The 20,637-nt window shown below is 47.7% G+C and overlaps 1 protein-coding gene and 1 long non-coding RNA gene across 9 annotated transcripts in view; one reads left to right on the top strand and one right to left on the bottom strand.

The window, feature by feature from the left end:
- The window catches only part of ATG7 (autophagy related 7), a 239,146-nt gene that overhangs the window by 216,678 nt on the left and 1,831 nt on the right, over window positions 1-20,637 (top strand). The gene's annotated exons all lie outside the window — the stretch shown is intronic.
- LOC125753170 (uncharacterized) lies at window positions 12,985-19,640 on the bottom strand. The gene is made up of 2 exons (XR_007404318.1): window positions 19,361-19,640; window positions 12,985-18,370 (listed from the first exon to the last, which is right to left on the bottom strand). It is a non-coding gene; the product is annotated as an uncharacterized LOC125753170 (long non-coding RNA).

The raw sequence follows: 20,637 nt of genomic DNA, 5'->3' as shown, positions 1-20,637 counted from the left end.
GCCTGTGGTAAAGCCCAGAATGACCCAGCCAGGTCTGATGGGTTATTGCTTCTCAGAAGATGTTCTTCAACCCACAGCAGGAAGCTATTCTCACCTGGCTCCATCTCCTGTGTTGCTGAGCACCTGGGGAACAGAGACCCAGTCACTGCCTGCCATCACATACCTGGCTACCTTGGGACCTTTCTAGTGTCCCTCTCCGCCGCCACTCAGGGGCCTGAGCCAACCTGCCTTTCCTTTCCTTACTTCCTAACAGGGTCTCTACTCTAGCTGGCCGTCAGCCCTCTTCCTAAACCTCCTTACCTAGTGCCTTTGTTTCCCTGTATTGTCCATCTATGCTACCAGTTCACATCCTCACTCACTGTGTGAGTTCACATCCTCATTCACCTCCTCCAGGAAGCCTTCTGTAAAGGGCCAAATGATTTCTTCCTTGGCTGCCTTGCTTGGAGTCCTCCTTCTCAGCCATGGTGGCATTCCTTCTGGAATGTTCCATCCTTTTGGGTTCTAGATCCAGACATCCCATGCAGAGCCTTAGCTTAGCTTAGCTTCTAGCCCTCTGCATCCTCTGACTCAGAACATTCCCCTGGGCCCATCTATTAGAAACCCTGGCTAGTATTATCCAAGGTGTGCATGATCTTCCAGGCTGCCAGGTCAGGGGGAAGGGGGCATCCCAGTCCTCCTTGTGTCCCTAGTGATACCTAGCACTATGTCCAAGGCCCTAGCATAGAACCCCAACTTCTGTCACCCTGAAAGTCTCCTGCATCAGCCCCTCCAAGAGCAGGTAAAAGAGCATGTGTGTAAGAGGAGATTCAGAGCGAGCCTTCTTTCGCAGATTTGGGGAGGTGATGACAGGACAGTGGCCTTTATTGGGAGCCCTTGGGCCAGACTGAGATGATTGCTGAAAACCCAGTGGGAGGACCCAACTCTTCAGGTAGACATGGCATTGGAGACCCGGGCTCTCTCTGAGGAGGGCTTGGCCCTATCAGTTTTCAAATCTCCAGGCCCAGGCTCTTTGGCACAGAGGTTGGGGGAGCCTGGGATGAGGCTGGGCTTTGCCTCCTGGGAGAGCTATGGAATGTGCTCTGTCATGCCTCCCAGAGTACTTTGGAACTCCCCTGGACCAAGGCTCCTAGTAATCTTGTATACTCACTCTCATGGTGAAATCACATCAGTCCTTTTCAAAGAATTTCTGCTGAGCCCACAAAAAATGAGCCCCAAAGTTTAACGTCTTCAGAGGGAAAAAAGCAGTTCCATATGGGATGAGCAGAGCCCCTGGCCAAACCAATGCCGAGCCTGGCCGCCATGCCTGGCCATGGGCTGGGCCTCCATTCTTGGGTCAGGAGGGACAAGGCCTCAAGACTGGCCAGTGGGGATGAGAGATTTCCCCTCTTTGCTGAGTAGGTCAAGGCCAGCCGAGCCAGTAGGAGGAGTTTGGAAGGTCTGCCCTAGGGCCCACTGGAGCAGGACTGGAGAGGAACTGAGAGCCTTCCAGTGCATTTGAAATAGCTCACTAGGGATAAATTAGGTTGCAAAAGAAATGTCTTTAAAGACTGCTCTTACTGCTCTTAGTCTTTAAAGACTAGCCATCTCCTCATAAGCCCTTGGCTGGCCCAATTAGCCCTACCCATGTGGGCTCGAGGAAGTGTGCCCACCCTGTTCCATCAGCAGTGACCATCATCATGGACTCCTTTTGTTCCATCCTGCCCGTGGAGCCTGGATTTCAGAATAGGTCAGTGCCTTCCCAGGACCTTCCCTGGGACTGCAGAGGAAGAAAGTCAAAACTTCCCTTTCCCAAGAAAAGTGCCGAGTTTCATGCACACCTAGGGAGGATGTTTGTGTTCTGTGGAGGTCGCTGCCCTTGTTTTCAGAGTAAACTTCTGTGTGAGTACACTCCGAAAGGGGGAGTCCATGGAGAGGGGACCCTCTCACCTCTGTTTCCACAGGCGTGGACCCAGCCGGAGCCCATGGCTCTGACTTAGGAGAGCGCAGGACCACCCTGGTAGTTCAGGGTTCTAGACCTAGCTCTGCCTATGACCTCACTGAGGCCATGCCCAGAAGGGTCTCTGGGCCTCAGTTTCCCCCTCTGTGACAGTGGGAGCTGAACCTGACACATGTAAGATCATCTCCAGCTCTGACATTTTACAATTCTGATCTTAGGTGTTTATGAATATGCTGATTATCCCTCCAAAATATACTTCAGATATGCACACTGCACTCCATTTCTCCTGGTACTATGATCATGTCACTTCTTGCGTAAGTTCAGTGGTTTAGAATAAACCGAGACTCTTCACCATGGACCCTGTGATGGAAGACTTCCCATGACTCTGCCTGGGGCTTTTCCCAACCACGTGCTCTGCTGTCACCCTCTGGAGCACGCCACACCCCCTCCTGCCTGTAGGTCTTGCACCTGCTGTTTCCTCCATCCTTAGCCACCCTCCCTCTGCCCTTTAATGGGTTGGCTCCTTCCCATCTTTCAGATCTCAGCTTAAATGTCACCTCCAAGAGGCTCGACTCAAAATCCTTGTCTAAAGTAAGTGTTCCTCTGTTATTCCACCTCTCACTCTGTGTTTATTTTCCTTCTTGGTGCTTAAAGGTCTTGGAGCTATTTTCTTGGATCTGGTTTTGTGCTAGTCTCTTGTTTGCCTGCACTAGAATGTCGGCTTCACACAAACAGGGACCTGCAAGAGTGGGGGCCTTCCTGATGGCTACTGAGCACCCAGCGCCTAGCATAGTGCCTGCTGCACAGGGGTGTTCCATAAATGTTTGTTGAGTGGATGCATGGTTAAATGGATGGATGCTCCTCCATATAAAGAACTCTATTTTTCCTCCTGACCACTCAGGCCCATTTTCCCTCAAGGGTCTGGCTGTAGCAGGAGGGGTGTTATAAGACAAACCAAATTCCCCTATGAAGCCCTTAGTCAGTAGCCAAGAGGTGTTTTTAATCCCCACTCTACTCTGCTCCTGCAGCCTCAGCACAGTTGAACCAGATTCCTTGAACATTTCCTAGGGATATGCTCAGTGCCAGGTTCTGGGCTAGTGCTTTCCAATCATTATTTTATTGACCCTTGGTGACCTTTGAGAGGTCGATGATAGAAATCGAGTCTCAGAAATTAAGTCACCTTGCTTAAGATCATAGAGCTGAAATGTGATGGAGCCTTACCCCAGGGCCGGTGCTGTTTCCTTCATACCCCATGTCACTGAGCCAAGCTGCAGCCCTGAACATAGCAGGGGCCCAGGAATGGTGGAGGGAGGGCCAGCAGGTACTGGTGTGTGATTCCAGATGGCCTCTGTGGCCCACCTAGCTAGGAGAAACAGTGCAGACTAGGGCTGGCTGACATCCCTGAGTGTCATGGGAACCTAAGGTAAGGTATTGGCAATCCTAGAAACACAGTGTCATACAGAGCACAGGGGCTGTGTTTGGATTAATGATAATAGAAAGCCTAGGGGACGGGTTGGGTGATGCTGCCCCTCAGCCATGACCTGCAGCTGCGTCAGGAAGGCCAGCAAAGATGCTATCATACAGCTGCCTGCCCTTCAGGGGATAGTTCTCTTGGTAAGACTCCCACATGGAGCCTCGAAATAGACCTGTTTGCCAGAAGCTGCAGTGGAGAAGGGAAGACAAGGCATGGAACCACAAAGACCTGGGTTTGAATCCTAGCTCTGCTGTTTACTGGCTGTGTGACCCTGGGCAAGTCATCTGTCCTCTCTGAGTCCTATTTGAATATGACACAGAATCAGCACTTAATAATTCTTGTGCCTGTGAGTGAGTGAAGGAATATCATCTAAGATGTCCTCATCCTGAAAGGACAACAGAAAAGAGGAAATCGCTTCATGTTATTTTTAGCATGAAGAACTTTATTTAGGCTATTGTATGAGATCAATTACCTACAACTTCCAAGATCTTATAAAAAATGTTAATTATATGAACAGGGATTTTTTTTTCTTCAGGTTGTAAAGTTGTATTCTCAATAATTTCAAATAACAGCACCTACTCATGTGTTTCATTTAATTATTACAACAACCCTATTCGGGAGATACAGTTTGGCTTTGTTTTTCAGATGAGAAAAACAACCACAGAGAGATTAAGCAAGTTGCCCAAAGTCACACAGCTAGCAAGTGGCAGAGCAGGGACACCATCCAGGAAATCTAACTTCAAAGGCAGAGCTCTTAGCTCTTGAGCCAAGTGATTTGATGTTGCTTGGTGATTAAAGGTGAGCCCCATGTAGGATGCAGGGGGAGAGAAGGCATGCCATTTAGCTGAAGAAGCGAGGGAATGCTGGATTGTGATGATTCTGTTCCACCTAAAGCGACTCAGAAACACAACTTCTAGATAAAATGTCTGGGAAACAGTGTCAGAACTAAAAGGGTAGAAATGGGGTCCCCCTTTAGGATTGCCAGCCCTTTGCCATTTGGGAAAGGACAGTATTCCTCTATTATATTTTTTGAAACTTATAAATATGTATTTATATTTTGTGAATTCCTCCTTTTTAGCCGTTTTGCTGAATTTTTAAAAGATCAAACTTCTTATTTATTGTAATTCACATGTAATAAAATATATGTAAAAGCGTACATTTCTATGAGTTTTGGCAGCCTTACACATACCTATATAACTACTACCACAAAATAGGGACAATTTCTATCACCCCAAAAGGTAAAGATTTACTTGGGGCCTTTCATAGTCAAATCACACCCAGCCCCAGGCAACCAAGGGTCTGCTTTGTGTCATTATAGATCCCACTTATATTTTTTAGGGCTCCATACAAATGAAACCATATTTTTTGTTTTACTTTTTATTTTTTATTTTTGTCAAGACATACAACTGTGTAAGTTTAGGGTGTGCAATGTTGATTTGATACTTTGATATATGGCAATAAGGATACCACCTTAATGTTGGCTAACTCCTCTACCAAGTTAGAATTACTTCTTTCTCATGGTGGGGAAAATTAAGATCTAGTCTCTTAGCCTTAAAGTGTGTAATATAGCATTGTTGACTCTAATCACTGTGCTGTGAATTAGATCTCTGGGTCTCATTCATCTACTGGTTGCATGTTTGTACCCTTAAACCACCTCCCTCCCACCATTTCCTCACCCCGCAGCCCCTGGTAACCACCATTCTACTCTCTTATTTATGAGTTGGGCTTTTTTTTTTTTTTTTTTTTTACATATCAGAGGTATCATAAAGTATTTGTCTTTCTCCAACTTACCTCATTTAGAATAATGCCCTCAGGGTTCATCCATGCTGTCACAAATGCCAGGATTTCCTTCTTTCTCATGGCTGAATAATAATTCAATTGTGTTTCTATACCACATCTTCTTTATCCATTCATCTGGTGACAGACATTCAGATTGTTTCTGTAGCTTGACTATTGTGAATAATGCTGCAGGGAGCATGGGGGTGAGTGCATCAATCTCTTTGATATCATGTTTTCGTTTCCTTTGGATATATACCCAGGAGTGGGATGGCTACATCAAATAGTAGTTATGTTTTTAATTCTTTTTTTTTTTTAATTTTTTATTTGTTTATGATAGTCACACAGAGAGAGAGAGAGAGAGAGAGAGAGAGAGGCAGAGACACAGGCAGAGGGAGAAGCAGGCTCCATGCACCGGGAGCCCGACGTGGGATTCGATCCCCGGTCTCCAGGATCACGCCCTGGACCAATGGCAGGCGCCAAACCGCTGCGCCACCCAGGGATCCCTATGTTTTTAATTCTTAAAGGAGTCTTCACACAGTTCTCCATAGTGGATGCACCAGCTTGCATTTCCACCAGCAGTGTGTAAGGGTTCCCTTTCTCCACACTCTCAAGGATACTTAATCTCTTATCTTTTTGAACATCATTATCCTAACAGCTATGAGGTGGTATCTCATTGCTGTTTCAATTTGCTTTTACCTTATGATTAATGATGTCCAGCACCTTTTCATGTACTTGTTGGTGTCTTTTTGGGAAAAATGTCTATTTAGTTCCTCTGTCCATTTTGTCATCAGATTGTTTAATTTATTGTTATTGAGTTATAGGAGGTTTTTTAATATATATTTTGGATATTAACCTCTTATCTGATACATGGCTTGCAAATATTTTCTCCCATTCCATAGGTTACCTTCTCATTTTACAGGTTTTTGCTGTTGTTGTTGTTGTTGTTGTTGTTGTTTTCTGTTTTGTTGGGTTTGCTGTGCAGAAATTTCTTTGGATGACGTCTCACTTGTTGAGTTTTGTTTTTGTTGCTTTTGAGCTTTTGGTGTCACATCTAAAATAATCATTGCCAAGACCAACAATCAAGGAGCTTCTTTCCTATGTTTTCTTGTAGGAGTTTTACTGTAGGAGGTCTTGTGTTTAAGTCTTTAATCCATTTCGAGTTAATGTTTATAAACGGTGTGAGGTAGGGATCCAGCTTCACTGTTTTGCATGTGATTACCTAATTTTCTCAGTGCCATTTGTTGAAGATACTACCCTCCCCAATTAAGTGTTCTTGGCACCCTTGTCAAAAATTAGTTGACCATCAAAGTGGAAGTCTATTTCTGGGCTCTCAATTCTGCTCTGTTGCTCTAGGTAGCTATGTTTATGCCAGTACTACACTGTTGTAATTACTTAGCTTTATGTTACAGTTTGAGATCAGGAAGTATGATGTCTCCAGCTCTGTTCTTCTTTCTCATGATTGCTTTGGCTGTTTTGGGGTCTTTTGTGGTTCCATACAAATTTTAGGATTAATTTTTTTGAATCATACATACTAAGTTCTCTTCTGTCTGGCTTCTTTTGCTCAGCTGTAATATTATTGAAATCCATCCATGTGTTTGCATGTCTCAGTAGTTTGTCCCTTTTCCCTGCTGAATAGTATCCTGTTTTATGAATACACCATAATTGTCTGTTCACTCGCTTATTGTTGAGCATTTGGATTGTTTCCAGTTTGGGACTGTTAGAAATGGAGCTCCAATGTGTGCTTAAGTACAAGTTTCTGTGCAGACGTATCTTTTCATTTCTCTTAAGTGATTTACCTAGGACTGGAATTGCTGGGTTTTAATATAAGTATACATTTAATCTCTTAAGAAACTATCAAACTGATTTTTAAAGTAGCCATACTATTTGCCATTCTCACTGGCAGCACTTGAGAGTTCAGGTTGCTCTGTCTCCTGGTCAGCACTTAGTTGGTGGTCTTGCATTTTAGCTAGTTGGCTGGGTATATGGTGGTAGCTTGTGTTTTTTTTTCTTGCAGTCCTCTGATGACAATGGATGCTGAACATCCTTTCATGTATTTATTTGCCATCTATATATCTTCTTTTTGTGACATTTCTCTCAAACCTTTTGCCACAGTTTCCATTGGGTTGCTTACCTTATTATTGGTTTGTAAGAGTTCTTTACATTTTCTGGACATAGGTCCTTTGTCAGGTATACGTACGACATATATTCTCTCTATATCTTTGGCTTGCCTTTTCATTTTCTTACTGTCTTTAAGCAAGAAAAAGTTCTGATTTTTGACGAAGTCAAGTTTATTTGTTTTTTATTTTATGGTTCATACTTTTAGTATCTAAGGATTCTCTGTCTCATGAATTTTTCTATGTTCTTTTTTAGAAGTTTTATACTTTTACATGTACATCCATGTTTGATTCATTTTAAGTTAATTTCTGTGTATGGTTTGAAGTAAGGGTTGAGGTTCATTTTTCTCCACATGAGTACCTAATTGTACCAGCCCCATTTGTTGAAAAGACTCTCCCTTCCTCCTAGAATTACTCTGGCATCTTTGTTGAAAGTCAGTTGGCCCAGTGTATGTGTGGGTCTCTTTCTGCTCCTCTACTCTTTTTTGCCCTTACTTCAGTGCCTTACGGTTTGATCCTGCACCTTTGTACAAGGTCAGGGGTGGGTGTCTGTCTCACCGCACTGTCTCTCCTGGGGGTGCACAGAGGACTCCGTGCAGGGATACCAAACATTTTCTTGAATGTCTGCCAGGGACTGAATCAGGGCCCTCTCATGGTTTTCTAGGTCCCCTGCCTTAGCATTATGTAAAGTCTCAAAATTATCTCTTACCACATAAAGTCTATATATGTTTATATCCTGCCCTCACCTCACTCTGGAGTTCTGAGCTCTCACCCGTTTCTCCCTTTCCTTCACCATTTCTCCAGTATTGACCCCAAAAGCCCCTTGAGGTAGAGAACAAAGATGCTAAAGTGTCTGCCTTTTTACAGGGGCACTTTTCAGAAAGTTTTCTAAGGAACTGAAAAAGAAGAACTACATAATGGAAACCATTTTGCAGCCTCCAGCATGGCCATTTATCTCAATAACCATTTCATTTAAAATGTGGGCCAAACATATAAATCATATCTTGAAAGAAAGTATGTTGGTGCCACAGAAATTGCCCTGTATTCTTACCACCTAATTTGAAAAATGTGTTTTGAAGCTGGGAAGAAAGCAAACAAGCCTGGGGCCCGGCTGCCTTCTCCCACACGTCCCCTTCCTCCCCTCCATCCCCAAAATAAATCCACACTACTCCCCAAACTAAGTAGAGAAGTTGAAGCATGGAACACACACCCTGTTGTTAGTCATTCTCTGGGGCTGCTGCTGCTATTTTGGAAGTTTTGCCTTTGAATGTCACTTGATGATGAGGAGTTGAGAGCCCAGAAACCAGGCTGCTCCCCATCAGTCCTTGGACTCGACTGACCCCTCTCAGCCCTCCGTTGCTCCCTTGTCCTCCGGCAATAAACATTCGTTGGAGCTCTCAGATGTTGGTACTCCTTTAGGGACCTCCAAAGGGCAGGCACTAAATATAGCAGGGCTCCAAGGCCCACTGTCCAGACCCATCACAGGGGAGACATTGGGCAGCCGGTGCGGGGGGGCTGGGAATTCTGGGGTCTCCCATGGAAAGCTCACAAGGAGTGCATGGCTACAGGGGCAGCCTCTCCTCCTGGCCTGAGGTTTCTGACGGTGCCAGTGGGCACTTCCACAGCCAGTGCACTCACCCCCAGGGGCCCTCAGGGCTCTGCAGGCTGCGTTGTCTTCTGGTCCCAAAAGTGCTATGTGAGCTTTGTGAAAAGCTCCAAAATAAAGAATAAAATTGGCACCCATGACTCCACCACTTGGAGGTTATTCTTCGGTGTTGCTCTTTCTAGCTTTTTTTTTTTTTTTTTTTTAACCACAGGTGAATGTGATTGGGGCACATGGTTTTGTTTTCTCTCTTAACATATCCCTTTCTGACAACTTTCTCGTATCATTAGAACTTGCTTGAAAACATGTTAAATGCCTGCCTATTGCTCATCCTGTACACGGGCCAAGGCTCTCCCACCCAGTCTCCCCTGGTGTGGTGGCGAGGACAGGGCTCCCAGTTTCTCTCTTCTACCCCAGGGGATGGCTTGAGACTCTTGTCCCCCAGGAAGCATTCCTTCTCCCCCTGCCTGCCCCCGTCCCTCTCTTCTGGCCTTGAAGGCCCATTCAGCTCCTGGTGGGAAGGTGGAAAGGAGCAGCCTTTCCTCAGGTGGATTGTCATGGAGTGTCCCTGCCACTGAGTGTTGTCACCTGAGGTCTGCACCTCCCCAGGTGGAGGGGAGCTGCAACCTTGAACTTCTTTTCTCTTCTTTCTCCCCCGAGCCTGGAAGCTGCTCTTAGCAACCCCCCTTCTCCTCTGCTTACCATTTATGCTTCCCTTAAGATGACAACCCTCCGGGTATGCTCCTCCCACCCCCAGGGCGTCCTATATAGCCCTGTATCTTTGTGTTTGAGGAGTTAACTATATGCTTGGTACCTGGACCAGTGACCTTAGGAATGGCTGAGTGCCTCCTCAGGGCTTCTCTGAGTGCAGGCCTGCTGTGTCAGCCTGTCTTTTCCCCCAGATCTAGGTTCCAAAACAAGAGGCCATTTTTCAGGCCCCCTTTTGTCAGTTGCAGCCCAGAGCATCTTAGTTGGGGGGGGAGGGGAGCTGTGGGGGAGGTTTGGGGGCAGAGGCCCCTTGAAGATGGCGTGCAAGCTGCATGTGTTCACAGGCCCAGGCCCTGCCTCCTCCCTTGATGTGCCTTTGATCAGTGGTGCAGCCAGACAGAGGCATCCTCCCCACCCCACCCCACTGCAGGGGGAGAGGCACCCCATCTTGCTGCCAGCATGAAGCATTTCCTTTCTCCTTTGTCCTCCCTCACTACTGGCTGCCCAGTGTGCTTTGTATAAGTCATTGTTTGCATCTTACCAGCTGCCTGGGCCACAACTATTTCTTTCTGGTAAAACCTTAACCTTGTGCTGGAGCCCCTGGAGCAGTGGGGTCAGGGGGCAGTGCATACTGCGTCCCTGAGTTGGCACCTGTGAGGATGGAGATGGGAAGTTCTCCACCAGAAGGCACTGGAAGTTGCCCCAAAAGTTCTAGCTACCCCCCGTCTTTCTTCCCTCCTGCAACCCTCAGCTGCCTGGTGTCTGGGAGGCTGAGTTTGGGGCTGAAGTTCCATGAGAAGAGAGGCTAGGTCATAATTCCTCTCCTAAACAAGTGCCCAGGAGAGGTCAGGCTGGAGGAGATAGTGAGTGTCTGGGGTCTCAGGGTGGAAGAGCAAGCGGGCATCCTTAAAAAGGAAGGTACCAGAGCAGTCGTATATAAGAAAAGGGAGTGCAGAGCCCTGGGGATGGAGTGGGGAAGGAATAATTTCATCTCCACTGAAGGAGGTTGTGACAAAGGCATGTGGATGGAGTGGTGACAGCAAGGGCACCTAGAAGTACCCTGCAGGCCATGGTGGCTGATCCCCAGGGTAGCCCTAGCTATCTACTCCAGCCTTCCTTATGCAGACTCTCTGCCCTTCTCTTCTCCCTTGTTTGTCCTTGGTGGCCATCACCTGCTTATACCAGCTAGCCTAGCCAGTTCACGTCAGCTACCTCTGCCTTGGCAAAAAGGCAGAAGGATCTTGAAGTTTTTGGGTCCCCTGGTACAGATAAAAAGCTGGGGCACATGGTCTATCCTTTTGCATTCTGGACTTACTGTGAAAGAGAGGTCAGGGTTATTCCTGAGTTGGCCCACGTCCCCATGGTGTGATTGAGCTCAGGTGGGAATCTAGGAACTGAGGAGTCAGAACCTGGGCCTTGAACCAGGCACACGCTGCACAAGTGGACACGCTGCATGAAAGGCCCCCCAACTGCTACATACAGAGCATCCTTTCAGACTAGCACTCATCCTGTACTGGAGCTCTTAGGATCTAGAAGCAAGAAGTGTCTGCCATGGTGCGTTGCCATGGTCTGGCTTGGGACCTGATGGGGAGGCCCAGGAAGGAAAACAAGGGTCTCTGCTCTGGAGCCCAGGCCTCCCTTTGGAAAGTTAGCTCTGCTGCCTGCTTATCCCCATGGGCTCCTGCCAGGAGATACCCACAGCCTTTGGGGTCTGGAGGGCAGGGGACTGACTTGCCAGAGTCCCCAGCAACCATCTGGACTGAAGGACCCTTTCCTTAGCTGTTTGATTCTTGGGTATTATGTTCACACCAAAAATCGCCCTTTCTTTTCTTCACTGTGGTATCATGTGCAGAGCAGATGATTCTGAGTCACCGTTGATTCAAAGGCTGTGTTTTGGGTCAGACTCTGTGCCAGCACCTGGGACACAGCAGTGAATTGAGCCTGGGCCCTCCCCTCAGGCAGCTCACACTCCCAGGGGATTTAGGTAGACGCACAGACCACAGTGTGCTGACAAATTATGGGAGGGGCACTGAAGGAGCCAGATGGGTTGTTCATACTGAAGAATGAGGGGAAGTGGTTTCAGCTGGGGGGTTTCAGCTGGGGGATCAGGAAAACAGCAGCCACACACAGGCCAGAGCCAGCCAGGAGACGAGGTCGTGGGGAGGGGCTCCCATGCCCAAGGGGAGTGTCTCCCATGCCCAAGGGGAGTGTGTGCAAGAGCCCTGGCAAAGGGAGGAGCACTCAAGCTTAGGTGGCTGGGAGCAGGTGGGCAAGGAGTCCTGGAAAGTGAGCTCGAGGAGGTCAACAGGGTCATGCATGGGGGGCCTAGTGGCACAGCAACGAGAATGGATTGCACTCTCCCTGTGTGAACAGCCCTCCAGGGACCATGGAGATCCAGGGAGAGCAAGTAGGGGCCAGTGACCAATGAAGACAACAGATCCTATTGTCTGTGGGCCTCCAGAGTGTGCAGAGTGACCCTGAAAACAGTCCTTCCTTGCTCTCAGGATACAGAGGGGTCTCCCCTCAGGGGCTGTGGCAAGGCCTGCGGGTTACCCAGAGTGAGGCAGGGGACTCTGCATCTGCTCCTCCTCCCTCTTTCCTCCTCCTGCCAGGCTGCCGCCTCCTCTCCCTTCCTGTCCAGGAACCTGACCTGAGATATCAGAGACCCAGGGCGGGTCTACAGTGTGCTGGCCATGGGAGCCCTGTAACCACTGTCCTCTCTCTGGACCTCGGCTGTGATTGGGCCCTGCCCTGGCCAGCCCTGCCTGGCTAGGCCTTCTGGTGGCATGTCCTTGGCTGCCTGGCTCCCAAGTCTTTATGGAGCTATCTTCTGGGTGCCTCCTGTCCTCTTTCTCCACAGGCGCCCATGGTTTCTCAGAAGTGCTCAGAAGGGGCTCGCAGACTGCCAGACCCCTGCCCCTCAGACGAAATGGGGCTTAATGCCCTCAACTGTTTCCCATAGTTCAGAGGAAGGTACTGACCACCTGGACAGGCAAGAAATGAAGGACAGTGCCCCACATCCCTGGCTTAGTGTCACCTACCCAGGAAGCATTTTTTTGAATAAGTGATTGTACATGAGTGAATGAATGGAGAGCTAATATAGTGTGAGCTGGTTGGAAGCATGATGGAGCCTTCTTTCTTTCCCCAGTGGACTGAACCCTGGCTGGGAAGTCTTGGGGAAGTCCTGGCTGATGTCCTCATCTGGTCCCCAGCCAAGGCCAACCCCTAGACCCCTCTGTTTTGTGTCCTTCCTGAAGAAAGATGCATACCTATGAAGATCCCAGAGAGGAGGGAGGGGGAGCAGGGCTGCTCAGAGGCCCAGAGAGATCTGGATATTTCCATTTTTATATTAAAAAATAAATGCCCAAACTGGATTTCAGAAACTGTGGTATATTTTAAATGTTTACATTTAACAAATGAACACTTTTAACACACATACACAAATATAATCATGCCATTCAAAGGGTAATTACAGTGTTTATAAAAGAAAAACTTTAGTTTGTGGCAGGCTCCAGGCAGTGTGGTCCAGAAAGGGGACCCAAGTTTGGAATTGGATGATGAACAGCTCCTCTCAAATGTGTCTCATTTGGAGAGAGCAGAAAGTGAAACCATAGGCCCCCCTGGGGTTGTGTGGTCCAGCTGTCTGTCCTACCCGCCCTCTCATGAGGAGTCCTGATGTTGGAAGGTCTCCGTGCTTCGAAGCAGTGGCCCTGGCCCCGCCGTCCCCCGCCTACATGGGCTTGAAGTGGCGCAGCACCTCCTCTGGACAGACCCGCTCCCTGCTGTGGGACGGCTGGGCCTGCGGAGGCCAGGCCTTCAGCCAGCCAGGAGCAGCCTGGGCCTCGGGCAGGAGCCTGGCCTCGCCTCCTGATGGAGTCAAAGACAGAGGTCAGGGGACCCCCGCAGCCAAGATAGGTTAGAGGCTGGCCTGGCCTTTCCCAAGCCCTGGGTGGACACGTGCTTCCCGTGGGTGCTGTCCAGCCGTGGGGCCACCCATTGTGTCAGCCTAGCTGAATGTCAGTCCAGGAAGCAGGTTCAGAGACTGGCCTTCATTGGTTTGTTTGTTTGTTTTATAAGGAATTGTGTTTAACAGTAAGGAAATAGTGAGATGAGGGGAAAAGTCTCAGTTTCCCCCCCTTACTAGCTGGGCCTCCTTGACCAGTTACATAATTTCCTCTGGACTTCAGTTGCCTACGTTGTACACGGTGACAGCACTGTCCTCAGGCTCTTGAGAACACTGAGCACACACATGCTTTGCTAGTGACATCACACCGTCCGGACGGTCCACATTTCCATTCATCAGTCGGTAGGCATCTGTGGCGTTTCGACGTCCTATTACGAGTAATGCAGTGAATGTTTCTAGGTAAGTTTTTGTGCAGACATAGGTTTCTGTTCTCTCGGGTGCACACCCCACGGTGGCATTGCGGGCCACGTGATCGCTGTGTTTGGCTTGAGGAGCTGCCAGACAGTCTTCCCCAGTGGCCGTGCCATGGTGCGTCTTCCCCAGCAATGCCTGAGGTGCAAACTGCTTCAGGTCCTCTCCAGTCCTGTCATCTGACTTGATTAAAGCCATCCCATCAGGTGCAACATGGTATCTCCTCACATTTCCAATTTGCATTTTCCTCATGACTGATACCACGTCCAAGGATCTTTTCATGTTCTTCTCGGCCATTTATGTTTGTCTATGCAGCTCCTTTGCCCGTTCATAAATTAAGTTGTCCTTTCACTACTGAGTCGTAAAGGATCTAGAAACAAGTCCCGTATCAGGTGTGTGATTTGCACGTAGTTTCTCCCGTTCTTCGGGCTGTCTTTCCACTTTCCTAATAGTGTCCTTTTAGGCGCAAAACTTTGTACTTTTGATGAGGTCCAGTGTATCTATCTTTGTTGTTGTTGTGTTTTTTTGTTTTTTGTTTTTTGTTTTTTTTTTTTGCTGTACTTTCAGTTATTTTTGTTTTTAATTTTTGACTCTATAAACATGTAGCTGATGCTCAAATTACAAGGGATGCTCAGACCACCCTCGCCTCCATCCCACCCACACACTATAGGGAGCCAGTAAAATTAATTTCCAGTTTATCATTTGTGTTTTTATTTTTGCAAACTTTTAAAAGAATGTAAGATGTTCTTATTTTCTCTTCCATCTCACACAAAAGGTGGCATGCCACAGACACTCTCATTTTTCTTTCTCTCACTAAGGAAATCCTGCAAATTACCCCATCCTGTTCACTGAGCTTCCTTGCTGTGTTTTAGGGCCATAGTGGCCAATGTGCAGCAAATGGCTTAGTGAGCTGGTTCCCCACTGAGGGTCATTTGGGCTATTTCCGATCTTTGCCTGTAACAATCCACCCAGCCGTGAATCACATCCTTTTTTTTTTTTTTTTTTTTAATCACATCCTTTTGTATTTGTGGAGGCATATCTTTAGGACAGACTCCTAAAAGTCAGCCTGCTGGGTCAAAATTTGAGACAAGTAATTTCTGTTGAATCCTCCATAGAGGTTGTGCTGTTTCCATAGCACTGGCTTCTAAGGGGAGTGTGCTTTCCCGCTGGTTCACAGATACAGTGAACATATTTGCAAGCTTTGGGATTTGTGCCCCTCTGATAGGTGACAAAATGTTCTGTGCAGCTTTTAAGCTTTTTTTATTTTATTTTTTTAAAGATTCATTTGAGAGAGAGAGCAGTGAGAGGGGCAAAGGGAGAGATGGAGAGAATCTTAAGCAGACTTCTTGCTGAGGGTGGAGCTGACGTGGGGCTAGATCTCATGACCCTGAGATCATGACCTGAGCTGAAATCAAGAGTTGGACCCAAGTTCAACTGGCTGAGCCACCCAGACACCCTTGTTCTGTACAGCTTTTTTTTAAAATCAACTTTATTAAGGTATATATAATTTGTGTACAGTAAGATGTACCCATTTAAAGCGCATAGTTTAGTGAGTTCTTCCTCTCTTTTTTTGTTTGGTGAGTTCTGACAGACAATCTACTTCCTGTCATCATAGATTAGTTTTGCCACGTCTACAATTTTATATAAATGGATCCATATGGTTTAAGTCTTTCATGTCAGGCTTATTTGACTCAGGACAGTGACTCTAAGATGCATACATGTTGCTGCATGCGTTTGTGCGTTCTTCCTCGGATGGTAAGCAGCACCCACTGTATGGCTGTACCAGTGTGTTTCTGTTCGCCTGCCAGTGTACCTTTGGGTTGGTTCCAGTTCGTGCGTGTTAGGAATAGAGCTGCTGTGAACATACTTGAACAAGTCTTTTTGTGGACACGTGTTTTCATGCCTGTGCAGTAAATAGGAGTAGAATGGCCGCACCATACTGTACTTTTAACTTTAAAGTCAGCAGACCTGGGCAGCCCAGTGGCGCAGTGGTTTAGCGCCGCCTGCAGCTCAGGGCGTGATCCTGGAGACCCGAGATTGAGCCCCACATCGGGCTCTCTGCATGGAGCCTGCTCCTCCCTCTGCCTGTGTCTCTGCCTCTCTCTCTCTAGCTGTGTCTCTATGAATATATAAATAAAATCTTAAAAAAAAAAAAAAAGTCAGCAGAACTTACTCTCAAATGGTTCTTCCACTTTCTACCCCTGACAGCAGTACGTGAGTTCCTGTAGCTCCACACTCTCACAGACCTTTGGCGCTACCAGCCTTTTTCATTTTGGCAGTTCTAGAAGGTACAATGTGGTGTCTCTTTGTGGTTTGCATTTCCCTGAGGACTAAGGATGCTGAGTCCCTTTTAAGGTTCTCACTGACCATTCTATTTCCTTTTTGGTGAAGTGTCTGTTCACATCTTTCACCCATTAAAAAAAAAAAAAAAAAGGTTGCCCATCTCTGTATCACTGAACTGTGGGAGTTCTTCGTAATTCTGATTACAAGTCGTTTTTATATACACTGTGGATATTTTCTTCCAGTCTCTGGTCTGCCTTTTCATTTTCATAGTGGTATCTTTTAAGAGATCAGAAGTTTGGGTTTTTGTGAAGACTCAGTATTTTTTCTGCTGTGTATTTATTGTATCCTAAGAAATCTTAGCATTTCTTTAATTCTGAGTGGCTGAGCCCCTTTTCTTCTATTTAAAGACTATTTGTGTATTTTTTTTTTTCTGTGAACTGTCCATGTCTTTGGTCTGTTTAAAAAAAAAAAGAATCCATTTATTGGTCTTTCTCTTCTTGATTTGTAAGAGCTATTTATATACTAGGGAGATTAGCCCTTTACGGTCTGGTGTGGTATTTTCTTCCACTTTGTTGTCTTTCCGACTTTGCATGTAGCTTTTTCTATGCAAAATTCCACAATTATGTGTTTTCACATAATCCAGTGTATCTATTTTATTGCTTATAGATTTAAGGCTATAGGCTCCTCACTCCTAAGTTACAAAGGAATTCATGTTTGTTTTATATGGTTTCACCATTGTACACTTCGATTGGTTTCATTTAGAGTGGATTCTGATGTACAGTGAAGCATGGGATCAATTCTGTCTTTTTGCAAATGACTGTCCAGTTATATCCATATCATCTATTAAAAACTCCATCTTGGGACGCCCGGGTGGCTCAGTGGTTGAGCGTCTGCCTTGGGCCCAGGGTGTGATCCTGGAGACCCGGGATCGAGTCTCCCATCGGGCTCCCTGCAGGGGGCCTGCTTCTCCCTCTGCCTGTGTCTCTGCCTCTCTCTCTCTCTCTCTCTCTCTCTCTGTGTCTCTCATGAATAAATAAAATCTTTAAAAAAAATGTCCATCTTTTTCTAATGATTTGGGATCACCTTCCCCAAACCTTTATCATTAAGATACTAAATGTCCATATGTCCTGGGACATTCTTTTCTGTTGTTTCTGGGCTCACTATGTGCCATTGGCCCATCTCTCTTTTCCCGTGGTGACGCAGCCCTCTCGAAGTTGTCAACTTGATGACCTGCTTGAACATCTAGCAAGTGAACCTTCTCATTGTTTTTCTTTACCAAGGTTTTCCTAGATATTTTTTTCCCCTCATAAACCTTAGGACCAAGTTGTCTAGCTCCAGAAAAGATATGTGTTGATTTTTTTCAAATTGAGATCGTGGTAAATTTCTGTATGAAAGTGGGCAAACCTGACAGGCTTTCTTGTCATCAAGTCGCCCCGTGTACACACAAGGAGTGTTTTTCCCAGTTTGTTCCAGTTTACTTTTCCCAAGGCCCTGGCGTGGACTGCTCTGCGGCTGGGATGACGGGTTTTTCATTTGGATGTTATCCATTTCGTGTAGGTTTATTCCCTAGGAGCTTCTCTTTTTCATCGTTCTCACAATGGGTTCTTCCTCTCACTGTTTTTCAACTGGCTGCTGTTTGCAGATACGAAGGCTAGAATTGGTTGTTGGTAATTTTATACCTTGCTTGTCTTACTGAATATTCTCTATTCTTCTCGATATTTATTTTCCTGGGTTTTCTAGGTGTACTTGCATATCATCTACAAAAAGAGATCATTTATCTCTTCCTTAGGGTATGATTATTTTTAAAGCTTTGTATTATATATTGCCCAATCTCTTCTTTTGAAAAATATGGTACCAATTTATGTTCCTGCTGGAAGTGTTTTGCCACTCTCTTGCCAGCAATGAGTATCAGCATTTTTTAAATCTTTGCCAATTTAATACAACCTTCATTCATTACGAAGAGGACATTCATGGGGCCCCTTGCTGCTGGGCCCCTTGCTGCTGGGCCCTCTGAGGACAACCCAGCCCCAAGGCCTTATTCCAGGGTGAGATGAGACTAAAGTTTGTTTTTTTCCTCCTCCAGCTTCACTGAGGAAAACTGACAAAAAGTATATAAATTTAGGTTTTACAAAGTAGTGATTTAATATATATTATGCAATGATTGCAACCACGAAATTAATTACCATATCCAAACCTTCACATGGTTGTCGTGTGTGTGTGTGTGTGTGTGTGTGTGATGAGAACACTTAAGATTCTATTCTCCCAGTATAATCGCCATGGTGTAGGTGTAGACTGGATCTCCAGAACATATTCCTCTTGTAACGGGAAGGTTTGTACCCTGTGGCCAACATCTCATCTCCCCCTAGTCTCTGGCAACCACCCAGCTGCTCTCTGGTTCTGGGAGTTCGGCTTTTTTAGATTCCATCTATAAGTGAGATCATATGGGAGCGGTGGAGGCTTACATTTCTGGAAGTTTACAACTAAGACTGCTGCCTTCCTGAGCCTAGCTGATGGGAAAAGGATTGGCTGCCCTAGTGGAGAGACCCATCTCAGGCCCAGGGAACTCTTTCTGGAAAATGCCCGAATGGTTATGTAAAATCCATTACCCCTCACTGCCTCCTTCTGTAGAGTCCTGTCATAATAAGCCCTTTGGGTGCCTGACTTGATCCCCTGCACAACCTGGGTGGGGCTAGGAGCGAAGGGCAGAGCCAGCTCCCTTCCCGCTCCTCCTCCCCTGCTGCGTGCACGGGCAGGGCTGGGTGCTGAGGACCTTTCCCTGTAGCTGAGATGCAGTCGAGTCGATGATAAAATGGATGGAGCTCCTGCGTTTCCATAAAGCCCTGTCCCGGGCCTGGCCCCCAGGTGTCCTATGAAAAACCCCATCCATTCAGAGGACACTATTGACCCAGACTGCCCGGGCCCTGGCTGGCATCCCTCCCACCCCCAGCAGGTTATAGCCCACTGGCCGTGGCCACCGCCTCCTTGCAGCCCACCCCAGGAACGCTTGTTATTCACGTAACCTTTTCCCACACACTGTGCTCCCAGCTCACACCTGACTTGCTGTGTGATCCCAGGCCAGCCATCTTACCTCTGAATTTGTCTCCATCTGCATTTCCCAGGCTGCTGTGCAGCAGAGGAGGGAGTAGTTGCCACAGCTCTGTGCAGCCACAGTACGGGGAGGGGCTCCACGGGTGTGTTTATTGGATGACTGAAAGAACGGACGAGCCCCCCAAGACACCCTCTGGCAGCTGATTTCACACTCAGATGGCCTGAACCAGAGCCACCATTGTGACACCAGGGGCTCCTCAGTACCGCCTTTGCTCGAGATGCAGCCACGCCCTCATACCCCTCTGCCCCTCCCCCCAACCAAACCCACCTGAGGGTCCAGGCCCTGGAGTCTCATTCAAAGCATGCTCTGGATAAGCTGGGCGGGGAGCTGGGCCCAGAGAAGGGCAGGGCCTGCCTGGCCTCACTGGGGTTGCTGGACCCCAGACCAGGCCCCCCCCCACATTGCTGCTCCTGCATGTGTCTGGATCTTTGCTTGTGCCTTCCCACTCTGCTATCTTGGGACAGTGGGGTGTACGTAGAAAGGGGGGTGGGTGGGAGAGGCACACGCAGCACCAGCCCTCAGCCTGGGCAGCTGAGGCCTCAGGATAAAGGAAATTTCCTTCTCTATTTATTTTCCACATCCTTGACTTTGAAAGCCAAGCTGGTTATTTACCTTGGCCGGGCCTCCCCATCTCCCCGGGCCAGCCTCGTGTAAACATGATGTTCCTTCTCTCAGCTCTGCTAGGGCTGAGGTGGCCTTTTGCAACCAATTCTAGGAATTTTGAAAGTCTGAAGGCATAAGTTCAGGGACCAGCCCCCTAGGGAGCCCAGGGTGCAAGGAGCCTTGGGGGCCTCTATGCCTGCATTGGCTCCCTCCTAGGGATTCATGCAGACGGCCTGCAGAGAAAGAGGTGGCCAGGCAGGGCCCAGCAAGCTCGCCGCTCCTAAAAGCGCCCCACTGTCCCCTTATTCACGCTGCGCACATGAAGGTTGGCCCCAGCAGTCTGGGGCTCCCCAAAGAGAGAGGGACAGAGGCAGGGCCAGGCTGTCTCCCCCAGGACTGGTGGGCCGAGAGCTTACTCCCAAGGGACAGCCAGCTGCAGTCCATGTGGCACCTAGACCACAGCTGACCTGCGGCCCAGGGTGGGAGCCTGCGGAGGTGGAAGGGTGTGTCCAGGCAGGCCGCTGCGCCTCTGAGCAGGGGACAAGCCGGAGGCCCCGCCCTCGAAGACAGGAGGCCACTGTAGAGGATGGCTCGGGGCGCTGCAGAAGCCAGAGGGCGCAGGGCCTGGCGGGGATGGCTGCTGGGCGCGGCCC

Source organism: Canis lupus, chromosome 20 (assembly GCF_003254725.2).
Source record: "Canis lupus dingo isolate Sandy chromosome 20, ASM325472v2, whole genome shotgun sequence".
Taxonomy (NCBI): domain Eukaryota; kingdom Metazoa; phylum Chordata; class Mammalia; order Carnivora; family Canidae; genus Canis; species Canis lupus.
This window is presented reverse-complemented; position numbering and strand designations above follow the sequence as displayed.